The sequence below is a fragment of the Amborella trichopoda genome, chromosome 11, assembly GCF_054954075.1.
Source record: "Amborella trichopoda isolate Santa Cruz 75 chromosome 11, AtrichopodaSantaCruz75HAP2 v2.0, whole genome shotgun sequence".
NCBI lineage: Eukaryota > Viridiplantae > Streptophyta > Magnoliopsida > Amborellales > Amborellaceae > Amborella > Amborella trichopoda.
In genome coordinates this window covers 45,726,403-45,739,741 of record NC_142346.1, presented here as the reverse complement: position 1 = coordinate 45,739,741, position 13,339 = coordinate 45,726,403, and positions in this window count along the sequence as shown.

The window sequence follows — 13,339 nt, the reverse complement described above, 5'->3', positions numbered from 1 at the left end:
TTTTATCCTCCCATGGGAGCAAACTGTCCGTTTACTCCCCTCGGGCAAAACGAAGTTGGGGTATTTTTATGACCCCGATTTTGGGGATGGGGGATGTATCCTCTACTACCTAGAGAATAACCAAAAATAAAAAATAAATTCAAATGCACCTCTATGAGGCTAAAAAAAATGATGCCCTCAAAATTGGATAAAACTATCTAATTCTTGGATCATCTGAGCTAACTACTAAAGCTCTCAAAATTCAATTATTTTTTTAAAAAATAATCATCTGCCGATATTTAAATGGATCCAGAATTTTTAGATCTAAAAAAATCTCTCCAAGCACGTTTTTTACCCAAGGGACAATTGAACAATCTGCTCCTATGCAAGCATAATATACGCGAGACACCCTTTGTTCATATCATTTCTCTCTCTCATTATAGCACACATTGATACCTCTTGGTTAGGGAAAATTATCAAAATACTCATGTGAGATAAAATATTTAATATACCCAAATTATTAGATTTAATTTGAAAATACCAATGAAAAGATATATGATCGTTAGTTGGAATTGTGTCAAAAATGCAAGGTACTAAATAATACATCTCTCATAGGTATTTTGATAAATTTTTCTTTTTGGTTACGGGCACATGTACATTTTGTAAATAATGAGAAATCCATTTGCTTGTATCATTTCTACCGAAATATTTTGTAGATAACATTGTTCGCAAAATCGCCTAATTTAACCGCTAACTGCTCGGTTAGATCTGAACCGGCCAGTGGCAAGTTCCAATTTTGAGCTGTTAGGGTGATCAAGCGGTATTTTTTAAAAAAAAACTTCAAAATATAAGTTCATAAAAATAAGGAATTTGATTGGTAATATATTTTTAAATATTCTTTACATTATGGTAAAGATTAAAAATTGCATTGGTCATTAATACTCACTTTTATATTTTCCCTTTTTTTTTTGAAAATCTTAAAAATAGCCCGTGAAAGATATAAAATGGCTTAAAATTAATTTTTTTCATTAATTTTCAACTTCATTTGAATATGTTTTGTTTTAATCATTCTTTATATGCTTTTCATATTTTAGTAGATTTTTTTTGTATTTTTTTTCAATACTTTTGTTACCACCCGGGACTTGCCCGATTAGAGCGGTTGAATCGACCGATTTACCGGTTTGGCCGATTAAACTGCTTTTAGGCCCATGTCTGATTAACCGTTCTGGTTCGATATTGCGAACACTGAATAGATAATGATAATACAGTATGTCCGAAGGAGTTCCAAAAATCCTAACCATATACTTCATCACAATCCAAACAAAACAATCAAAATTTCACGTGTTGAGAAAACAAGTGCATTCAAGGATTATGTACGGATTAGAGCACTAAAGAAGAAACATGGACTTTGGTCGGGACTCATTAGGGTCCGGCGCCCGAGTCAGAAACTTGGAAAACTCTGTCGAGTCTATCAGAGGAACTGGCGATACTTGCCACCTCTTGTGGCTTTTGGTTTTGGAGAACTCGAGTGAGACCGATCAGATTTCGAGTTTTGATTCTCTGTATCCAAGTTAAAAATTTTGAAAACAACTAAGGGGCAAAAGTTTCTTGTAAACAAAATTGGTGATTCGTTTGAAGACACAGACCCCAAAATTTTCTATTTCCATGCAAATTACTGAATTTTATCTCCAAAGTATCAAACTGGTGAACTTTATATGGTGGAGCCAAGGAACAAGTTATTACTGACAACTTAATGCACTGATAGAGGCCCTGCCTTACCATGTATAAGAAATCAACAAGAGACAAACAAATATTCAGTTTTCACAGATGAATGGAGTGAGCATATACTCAAGATCATGCTCCATTTTTTTTGTCCTTTCACTGCTAAAGCAATTTGCTTCAGTGTTGAGTCCTTCCACAATTTCCAGGGTCTTCCAAGAGAAGCTACACAATCAATGAGATGTAGAGTCAGTGCCCAGGCAATATTGTATAAATATAGCATAACTGGAGAGCCCTTATCATGGTATGGCACATGCAAATAGAAAAAGGGGAAGAGAAAGGGAATTGCAAAATGAAAATCCTTAACACATTGGTTGGATTGATTTATGGTTTTATGGGGAAATCTTTGCCTTGTCACACATAATTTACATATAGTGTACATGTATGTGGGGATTTGTGGCTGTTTGATCTTGATCAAACAACTAAAAATGAGTCAAAATTAGTGTAGAAAAAATTGAATCGGAATGGTTAACCAAACATGGGGCCGGAAGCTATTACTCGGTACTAACCGGTAAACCGGCCGGTTCAATCAACCCTACCGAGCAAGTCCCGAGAGGTCAAAAAAATGTTAAAAAATTAAAAATACAAAACAAATCTAGTAAAATATGAAAAATATATTTAAAGCATAATTAAACAAAACACATCCAAATGAAGTTAAAAATTAACGAAAAATGAACTTTAAATAATCAATTTGTGTCCAGGGGTATTTTTAAAAAAAAATTAAAAAATGGAAAATGTAAAAATAAGTATTGAGTGCTAAAATAATTTTCATTCTTTGCCAAAATGATGAAAAACATTAAAAATACATTACAAACAAAATCCCTTATTTTTTGAAATTTTATATAATTTTTTTGATTTTTTAAAAATACACTACTGGTTCAGCAAAACCCATCGAAATCGAAACCGGCCAATCCAATCTAACCTTACACTAATCAAGATTAATAGTACATGTTGATGCTGGTTGTGTTTTTCTGACAAATTAATGATGACATTATTGTCAGCTTGCTCCTAATCATCTAGTTAGGAGTGAGTTGAGTATGCATGACATTATTGTTAAGTACCCTCTAATCATCGTCAGAATACGACCAAAATTAGGATGTGGCGATACACATAAATGACATGACACAGATAGCTCTCCCTTATTTACACCTTGATATGTCATTTCTTGATGTTTTTCATCAGAATATGCTTTTGGGAATCGCACAATTAATTGCAAGAATTTAAGGGGAAAGTGAGATGCAAGATCTGTAAAAATAAGTAGTTCAAGTAATAGTTAAACTTGATTTGAATTGGGTTGTTTGAAAGGAAATAAATGGATTGGTGTTCGCATTCATCATAATATAGTTTAAGATAAGGTCCAAAACTTCAAAAGTCAGACATAAGGAGCTTAGTGGGACCCTTGTGTCCTAAATAACTTCCACTAAGTATGCCCCACATAGATGCCACTAACATCCACTTCCCTCATCCATATTGTCATTTTCTAGGCTTGAGAGATTCTCTCTCTTCCTTCTGCCACATTTTAGAGAGAGAGAGAGGGAGAGAATTTGGTATAGTTCATTTGATTCTGAGTGATTATTTGAGAAAAAAAGAGATAGAATATGCTATAGTTCATGTGATTTTGTGTGATTATTAGAGAGTGAGAGAGAGAGAGAGAGATAATGTGCTATACTTTATTTGATTTTGAGAGAGAGAGAGAGAGAAATTGCCATAGTTCATTGACTTTGAGAGGTTATTTGCACAGGAACTGCCTGTGCTCATGCCATGGCAACAATTAGGTGGTACCCTTTTGTTTCTTTCTAGGGCACAATTTGATGAGCTTAGGGCACAGGGGTCCAACTATAGGTCTAGCCACAAACCGTAAAGTTTCTCAAAAGGTTAAATTGCCATCTTTGTTTCCCTCTCACTGCACCCACATGTAGTCCAGCTCAAAATTGAGAAAATAAGGGGAGTAAGCTTAGCACTAGAGGCCAAGCATAGGACACAAAAGCAGGGCCAATGTCTAGGTTAGTAGGGCCATAGGTTGAGAAAAAGAAAGGCAAAGCCAAATGCCCTCTCTAGTTGGATATGCAGGCAACACAATTTCTTAGCAAAAGTTTTTTGAACCACCCTACACAAAGGGTTGTCTAGGGTTTGTACTTGCTAGGGGTGGGCCTAAGAGGTTTGTTTCCATATAGCAAGCTATATTTTAGACCAAACTCCAAAATATTACTAGCTTTCAAACCATCTACCCTGAGAAAAGACTGTAGACTTTATGAATTACTTTGGCATATCTTGTACTAAGTATATGCTTTCACCCATTTTGAACTGGTGTGGTCCCTTCATGGTAGAACATTGAAATACTTAGTGGAGACAGCTTGGAACAAACTATTTCACTGTTTTTCTCTCTTCATCACAAATATTTGTTTGACAACAAAATATGCAACACAGTTAATAATGTTAGTACTCATTTTATCACAAAAATAGTACTCTAGTTGCCTAATGTTAGTACTCATTCTTCACAAAAAGAGTACTCTAGTTGCCTAGTATAAGATAAGGGTGAGGTTTGCATAAGGTGCCCACCTTATACTATACTAAATTTTTTATACTTCTGGTGTCAAAGACCTTACGATAACTTGAAAGTCGATGTTCAATCTTAATTATAAAATTTAAAATTTAAAAAACAGTTAAGATCGAGAAAATATATAAACACTCGAAAATCTTGCAAATAAACAGTTTGAATAACTTGTTACTAGATGCCCTATTTTTAAGACTTTAAATTATCTTCTTTTTTTTTTCTTTATATTTATACATTTCGAGGTCGAGAAGATCGATTGGAAGGCTTTTCAACTTTGGAAACACTTTTTTATTGGTATTTTTAGGTTATTTTTACTTCTATAATATAAGGTTGCATGATTATATGAACTTTTTTTTAAGGAAACGGTCTATATAAGGCTACAACCTTATAATGTTGTATTTTGAGGTTATCTTTACTTCTATAATGTAAGGTTGCGAGATTATATGAAAAGGTTTATATAAGGCTACAACCTTATAATGTTGAAGTAAAGTGCGCTTCAAAAATCCAATAAAAAAGAGTGCTTTGAAATTGGGAAACTTTCCAACCGATCATCTCTACCTCAATATGTATGAATTTAAAAAAAAAAAATTAAGTGTTAAAAGTAATGCATCATGTAATAAGATATTTGGCCTACCTATTTTCAAGATTTTTAAGTGTTTATAAATTTGCCTAATCTGCACCTTTTTGGAAATTTAAATTTTATGTTTAGAGTTGAACATGGATTTTTCAGTCATTATAGGACTTTCGACACCAGAACTACCTCTTCCGACAAAATTTAGTAGTGCGCCTTACTTGTATAGTATAAGGTGGGCACCTCATACAAACCTTACGCTTTTATATAAGGTAATCATTACATAAAATTAAGATAAATTTCAATTGGTTAAAAATAAGAGATGGAAGTGTTTTCAACTTAGGAAGGTCTCTCTTATTTATTTTTTTTTAAAGAAAATAATCACCAAAATCTAAAAGACATGATGATTGTGACTTTTTTATATAAAAGATAAATGGTAGGTGGACAATCCCTAAATTAAAAATACCTATATTTATTTTTATTGTTTATGCATCCCTTTTTCTTTAATTATATTTTTTTACCCAAAATACCCATGTTATATTAGAATTATAATACCCTGAAAATCAAGGGACGACCACAGTTTTAATAGAACCATTGCGCATTCGCTGTGGGCTTGTGAAATTGATGCGGACTTATGAATCCGTAGGGGAAGCACTACGGTACTGAGGCAACAATTCTACACCCTTCTTTGATCCCTAAATAAAATAAAAAAAAGGTGCATCAAAGGCAAAAAAAAGCCCCCAAAACAGGAAATGGGGTTAGGATGGTTGGGGGCCGATGCCTCAACATAATATCCGACCCTCCATTTTTACTATCAATATTTTCTAAAAAAAGAAAAAAAAAAAAAAATGATGTCTACAGAGAGTTGAGGCAAAGGGGAATTAGTCACTATGGTTCCAATAGAATCACGACAGTTTCATAAGTCCATTGCCAAAACACCACAGTTTTATTAGAACTGTAATGGAATATTTTGTTTCTAAATACAACTATAAGGGGTGTATCTTAGGTATAACCCAGAAAAATGGGAAAAATGGATATACAAGTGAAAAATAAAAAGAAATTAATTTTAAAATAAAAAATATATAAAAGATGTTAGTATAATTACTTTTTGGGTGCTGTCAATCTTATATTATTGAAGCAACATGCACCTCAAAACTATACCGAAAGATACATTTTCAATGACGGAGTTCAGCGTCTAACACCGCTAAAATATCCCTGATCTCATGAATAATTGACCTTAACCTCCAAGGAATAAGGCTTCTTCTTTGCTCCAAGCCATGACATTTGCGAAAATGGTACAAACTTATGGCTTTAAAATTTTCAAAAAATATTCGATTGCAAAAATTTTCATAAAAAATTTAGTTATGAATTTTGACCTCTAAACCCTATGAGCTAAAAATCCCTCAGATAAACCTCTAGAGTCAAGCTTTGAGTCTAGAGTCAAGCTTTGAGGGGACATTGATTTGGAGCATGTTAAGGACTCCAAATTGTTTTCATTTTTAAAAAATATATATAATTTACAATTATCTTTAAAAAAGGATAGTGATGTATGAGTTTTGGGGACCAGCGATTTTTCTTCTGTGGTGCTTTGACCACCATGCCAAATGAATCGTTTGGTCCTATGGGACCACTAATCTTTTTCTTAATATATCCGACATCATGTAATGGCCCAAGGGACGGTGTGATGGGTTTCAAGAAGAAAAAAAGAAAGAAAGAGAAGGTTATCATAAGTTACTCATATGCATGAGTATTTTCTAAAGGTATTCAATAGTTTTTGATATTCTATCATGTAATAACTTTTTTATTTAGTGATATTTTAAGTAATTAATTAAAAAGTAAAGTAAAATTTCTTGATAGAAAGAGACATATTAATTATATATAGCGAATAATGACATCTTCAACACTAGATATTATAAGATTATCTATATGTATCAATGATTTGCTTCTTAACTACGAGTATAATGACACTAATTTTTTATAAAAATATATATTTTACCTCTCATAATGATGAAAAATGCCGTTATTAAAAATAAATGTATTACAAAACAAAGTGCAATGAGTATTTAAAAATATCGAGTATATTAAAAAAAATACTCATATATATAAGTACTCTAACATGAATGAAACTCGGAAAAGAAATCCGTACCAATGGCAAAAATAAAACTCAAAACATCGTAGTGTGTCACGCACTGCCTTGAGCACCTATGCCTTGAGGTCATTCTTAAACAGATGTTATATTACTTGTATCTTCCATTACTTCATTTTGTACTAAATAAGATTACGATGATATTCGAGTGAAGTTCACAAGCTGCGATTGAAAAATAATTCTCCTACTCGGATTCGAATGGGATTGTCATCTCGGTTATTTTTTATTTCAGTTCCAAGAACCTTAGAGGACAATTATCCATTTTTTTTGTTTTTTTTTTAGTCCAAAAATTCTTCACTAGAAATTGCCGGATCCAGCCTAGAATCACCCAAGTCGAACAAGTTTGACGAGTCGGATGCCGATTCATTTCGAAATACTATCCACAAGCACTATTATATTATAGGCCATCGGAAATTTAGAATAAACTTAATATTTTTCACAATATAGATATGTTTTATTTGACAAAGAGAGTTCAGATGTATCTAACCAGTGTTTCAAAACCTAAATAGGTGGGACAGATCGTTCATCCACATATCTGTCTGATTTTTCAATTGGCAATCCAAATTGGATTTGGATCGGTTTGAATCAATGATCTAATAAAATAGAAAAAAAATGAATAAAATAAAATAAAAATAAAAATAGAGGTTTATAGAGTGAGAATTGTGATGGGACCTAAAACAACATTAGATAAACTTTTTTAAAAAAAACCCATACAAAAAAAGTATATATTGAAGGGGTTTTAAGAGGGAGGTCGGCGGGGTCCTATACCACATTAGAACTAATTCAGTCCTTTTTTTTTTCTTATTTTTTAAACATCACATAAGAATAGAACCAATTCAATCCTCGACTAATTCCTATCAAATTGGCAATTCAAATCCAAAATTGCTCGTTTTTAAACATTGTAAGCAATAATATGGAATCCAGACTAGAACACTAAAAAGATAGGGATAAACCAAGATGTAAAATACATTAACAATATACTATTGTTTTCAAGAAATGCAAAAAGGGGAGAATAAAAGAAAGAGAAGAGAAGGAACATCAAAAGTTTCTTCATGGACAGCCTTTCTAAAAATGGGTTGGGTCTTGGTCGTAGCATCCCACATTCAGTATCTACATCGTGGTATCCATTTCTATAAGAGACAGTTTCTATGTGAAATATGGGCTTGGCAATAAATATATGTTGTAAAATTTGATCTTAATTTTTTAAAAATATAAGAGATCATGAATATGAAAAAATAAAATAAAAACTAAAAATAATAATTATATTAAAAAAAATTGGACAGTTAGTTACCATTATTTTTAGATGGACAACTTATTTACATCCATTTTTAAAATGGACACTTTATACATCTGGACCGCATAATGTAGAAATGCAGTCGTCCCCTCGTGAAATAACTTTCCTTCTAAAAGAGATTTTCAGGAAAGGCAAATAAATCCGTTCAGAAAAGGCCACGTGTCAGATAGATTGCTCTCCTGATGGACAAGACGGAAGAGAGAGAATCAGACGTGGTCAGGGATCACATTATTAACTTACAATAATCCCTATATTACCCCTCGTTTACTTTTAATTTATTGCGATACCCATGAATGATTTACCACACTGCCCATAGTTTTGTTTTAGAATTTAGACTAAAAAACCTCCTATCCCCTCTGAGAAATTTCAAGCATTTAACTTAAAGGAAAAGTTCTCCCCTCTTTTTACTCTTTAAGTGCACAATTTACACCATAAGCTTAGATAGTTGCAGGTGACGGTTTGACCCAATTAAAACTGCTTGAATTGTTGGTCAAATTAATTAGATCATATATAAATAATAATAATAATTTAAAAATATAAAATATATTAAAAAAAATATTTTAAAAAAAATATTTTAACTCGTTGAATCGACCAAAATATATTTGTCTGACCGGCTAGAACTAATCAAACACTAATTATGACCGGTTAAATTTTTCTGTATATCATATCAATCAAAGCACTAGTTGGATATTAGACTGGTATGTCATCTAGTCTTAATAACTGTCTTGAGCATTATGATTTATAGATTGCTATCAATGATAATTGTGTTGATAATGGGATTGGACACAATGAGATCATTTATCTTTTATACAAGGGGATCTCAATTATTTGTAACCATCCGAAGTAAAATTTAATAGCTTGAGTGTAGCATGAAGTTCAATAAAATTTCTTTCGAAATTTGAACTTGATCAATGGAATAAATACAACCATTCAATTTCACATCTAATGGGTATTTTTTCATAATTTAAAACTATAAATATTTTCTAGCCTTATGAAAAGGGCAGGAAGATACATACAATTCAATAGTGCATGTTTACATTTTGCATGAATATAGACAATTCCCAAGGCTGTCAAATGTCAAGGATAGGTGGGTGGAGGTTGTCATTTCTCCTCTCAATGTCTCCAAATTTTCAATGAAGTTAGCATGGTAATGACGACAGATATATAAGGGTGGTAATGAGATGGGCAAACCGGCCCGGTCCTAAGCAACCCAGGATCGAGCTACTTAAATTGGCCAGAACTAGGGCCGAGGCCTAAGATTTAGAATAGCTGAAGACAGGGTTATGCCCCAAGCCATATTTTCTTATGAAAAAGAAAAGGTTTACTGTATATCGGACTGGGCTCATCGAGCCCCATTCATACACTTGGCCTCTAACTTCCAAGGTTGGGGTAGGGTTGGCCCACGCCCAATCCATGGTCACCCTTACATGTCATTGAGTGCTGCTCATGAGCGTCAATTATGTGTGGCTATATGTTGTGGCACATTCCACTAGATTGGTGATTTAGAAAAGTATTATTAATAAAAAATCAGATTAGGGTCAACGAAGGTCGAAGTAAAAAATAATAAAATATTAGATAAACTTAAAAATATATATATAAAAAAAAACAAAGTTTTGAAGAGGACGCGCTTATATCAATACGTTTCCAAAACTACATGAAACTCTGAATCGGCAATTCCCCTTCAAAATCCGCAAGTTCTGAAACATTGTGATCCAAACTAAAGTAAGATACAATTTTAAAAAAGGGCACGAAAGAAGCACGCTGCATCCTCACGTCCGCGGTTCAAAGCGTCCCAGGTAGCCAAGCATGATCTCTTTAAATTACCCAAAAAAATAAATAAAACGTTCAAAAATAAACAAGGAAAACGTATTAATAAAGGTATTTTTTGACAATTCAAACTATGTTGGTGGTAATAATAAATAGAAATCTAAGAGCTAATTTTGAAATTTCATGGTGCGGAAGAGGGGCATTTTACGCATTTTGTCCAGTAATTCCTCTTAGATCGACGGGTTGTCAACCCACGAGAAGGTTTGTGTGGACGGGCTCCTGACGTTCTGCCAAAAAATGACAAGATTTCAAATGGTCAACAAAATATATAAATAACCCTGTCTTATAGTTAAAGTGACAAATGGGTCCTCTACGTTTCACAAGTGTTTTAAAAAGGACAAAAGTTAAAATAAAGCCTAAGTTTTATGGAAAAAAAAGTAAAAGCCTTCAATCTCAAAGCTCATAAAAAAAAAATTGTATCCGGCATTAGAAATTTTTCAAATCAATCTTCTCTACCTTAAGCACTATAGTTGTGAAAAAAATTAGGATATCAAGTATTAAAAATAGTGTATATTGTAACAAAACATCTAGACCATCCATTTTCAAGTGTTCACATATCTTGTGGATCATTATTATTTTTGAGCTACAAATTTTATATTGGTGGTGGACATTAACTTAGAGCCACCGTAACGATTTGTGATGCCTAAAGTGTTTTGTGGACAATTTTTGAGGTGAGGGTTTAGTGTTTTATTAATAACCTAGGCCTTATATAAACTTTATTCTTTAATGAAAAAAATAAATGTTTTAGTAACAATTGTGACCTCTTTGTAACAAAAATAAATTCTCCCTTAAAAAATGCCTATCTAGAGGCACCTATCAGGATCACAGTGGCTAGGTGATTTGTGTCTTCCCTTTAAAACCATTTAGGATTACTTGTTATTAATATCTCAATTGCTTTTTACTTATTCAAACGATTTGGATCTCTTATGGGTACAACAACAGAACAAGATTCATGTAACTGATCACAAATAGTTGGGATAAGGCACAGACGATGATGTTCTAATATACATCACTCGAAATGTGAATAAGGTGTAGATGTGGATAAGATGGCAATGGACAAGACTAGAACTAGCCCAAGCTAGATCTGGGACACTAGAGGGTTGCCCTAGGGCTAGCTTGGTTGTGACCTAGGCGAAGAAGCTCTGGGCTAGACCTAGTTGTACTATTGGGTTGGGTGGCCTTGACGGCCCTATTAATGGGGTCGGGTAGGACTGGGCTAGTAGATATTATTCTATCATGTTTTTGAATTTCATAAAAAGAAAAACAAAAAATAGCAGGGTTAGGCCGGGGCGGGGTGGTGAGGGTCATGAACCTTGGCCCTAACTCAACTCAGCCCTAACACTAGGCCTAGATTTGAGGCATGGGATTGGGCCCTGGGCCCAATTCACGTTGGTTGTTCTGAGCTATGTCAATTAGGTAGGAGCCTAGTTGATCCGAGCCATGTCAATCAAGCAGGGCTGAGCCATTTGGCATGAATTATCTAAACATCAAATTCGGCAATTCAAATGTTGCCGGCCCAAAAGATCGTTGTTTCTCTTGAGAACACGAAAAACACATAATAACAACGCTATTTAACTTAGGTATAAAGAGGCCACAATCATTCCTAATTAGACGCATAAACGATAAAACTTAAAGTGTAAGAGATGTTATTGAGCTTTGTGTTGAAACAATGAGACATCTCTCCTTCAATTTTTTGCATCAGACTAATAAATGATTGAAATTGAGAGGTATTGGACTTTAAATCACGTATAAAACCAATGAATGAACTCCGTGTTAATATGTACAAGGTTTAAAAAGATGGTGATCTGGATCAAAATCAGCCGATTTAGATATAAACCGGAGGGATTGGCTCACTTCCTTGGGAACTGGGTGGTTCTATTTATAAACGGCTGATTATTTTAGAGAACTAGCCCCACCTTATATTTTATTTTATTTATTTTTTTGTTCTCTATTTCTTTTTGGCCAAGTCGCTGATCTAGACCACTGCTCTACCAAATTGGATTGGTCTTTCGAATTGGCGATCTGGGTCACTGATCTTTTTTTTTAAAACCTTGAGGATATATAAAACCAGACCATCTAGATTGGGAATCACCATTTTGAATCAGATTTGGTGGGTGGGCAATCTGTGCCTCCCCCTACTAGAATGATAAGATATTATCTTTTATTAAATTTCTATCAAATATTAACTAATTGATACGATATGGATCATTCAATTAGCCGCTTCAGCTCATTGATCGTGCCTCCCCCCACTAGAATGATAAGATATTATCTTTTATTAAATTTCTATCAAATATTAACTAATTGATACGATATGGATCATTCAATTAGCCGCTTCAGCTCATTGATCTGGTCGATCCGAATCGGTATTAAATGAACAACCAATCCAAAACCTAATTATGGGTTTTGAATCACCAATCCAAATTTAGCTTGAATTGGATACATACAACTCCTATAACATTCTGATGTTGAAAATGCTTTCTTTTTTGTTGTTGACATGTGGAAACCGCCCCATTGAACAGTTTTATTTGTATTATGCTCCAAACCAAACATGCATATTAGTGTACTTTTCAATACAAAGGTTAAAGGTTACAATTTTACAATTAAAATATGTAAGATAGAAAATATTAATATTCAATTTTTTAAAACGTTAGAAAATGTCAGTATTTAATAAGTTGCCATTTATTCGGGCTGGCTCTATTAATCTGATGAGATATAGGCTAACTTTAATCTTTTAAAATACAGAAGTTAAAGTTATAATAGATTATGAACCATACATCTATGAAACATGTGAGTGTTTTTTACTATAAAGTTATTTGTTTGTCATCTTTATAAGGATGGTTAAAATTAGGAGAATAATATTTATAAAGTTCATAATATTTTAAGATGTAATAAAATTAATTGGTAAGATATACATAAACTACAAAATTTTATTAACACTAAAGATAAATTAGCGTAGGAATCGTGTTTTTCATAATTAAAATGAAATTCCTAATTTTTCATATTTTATGCTTATGTCTACCATTTCTATCATTTTTGTTTTTTACTTTTAACAATTTAGATGACATGTAAGATTTTTTTTCTTTAAAACTCGGTCTTTCACTTGAAGTACTAAACGAAAAAAAAAAAAAAAAAAAAAAAAAAAAAAAAAAAAAAATATATATATATATATATATATATATATATATATAT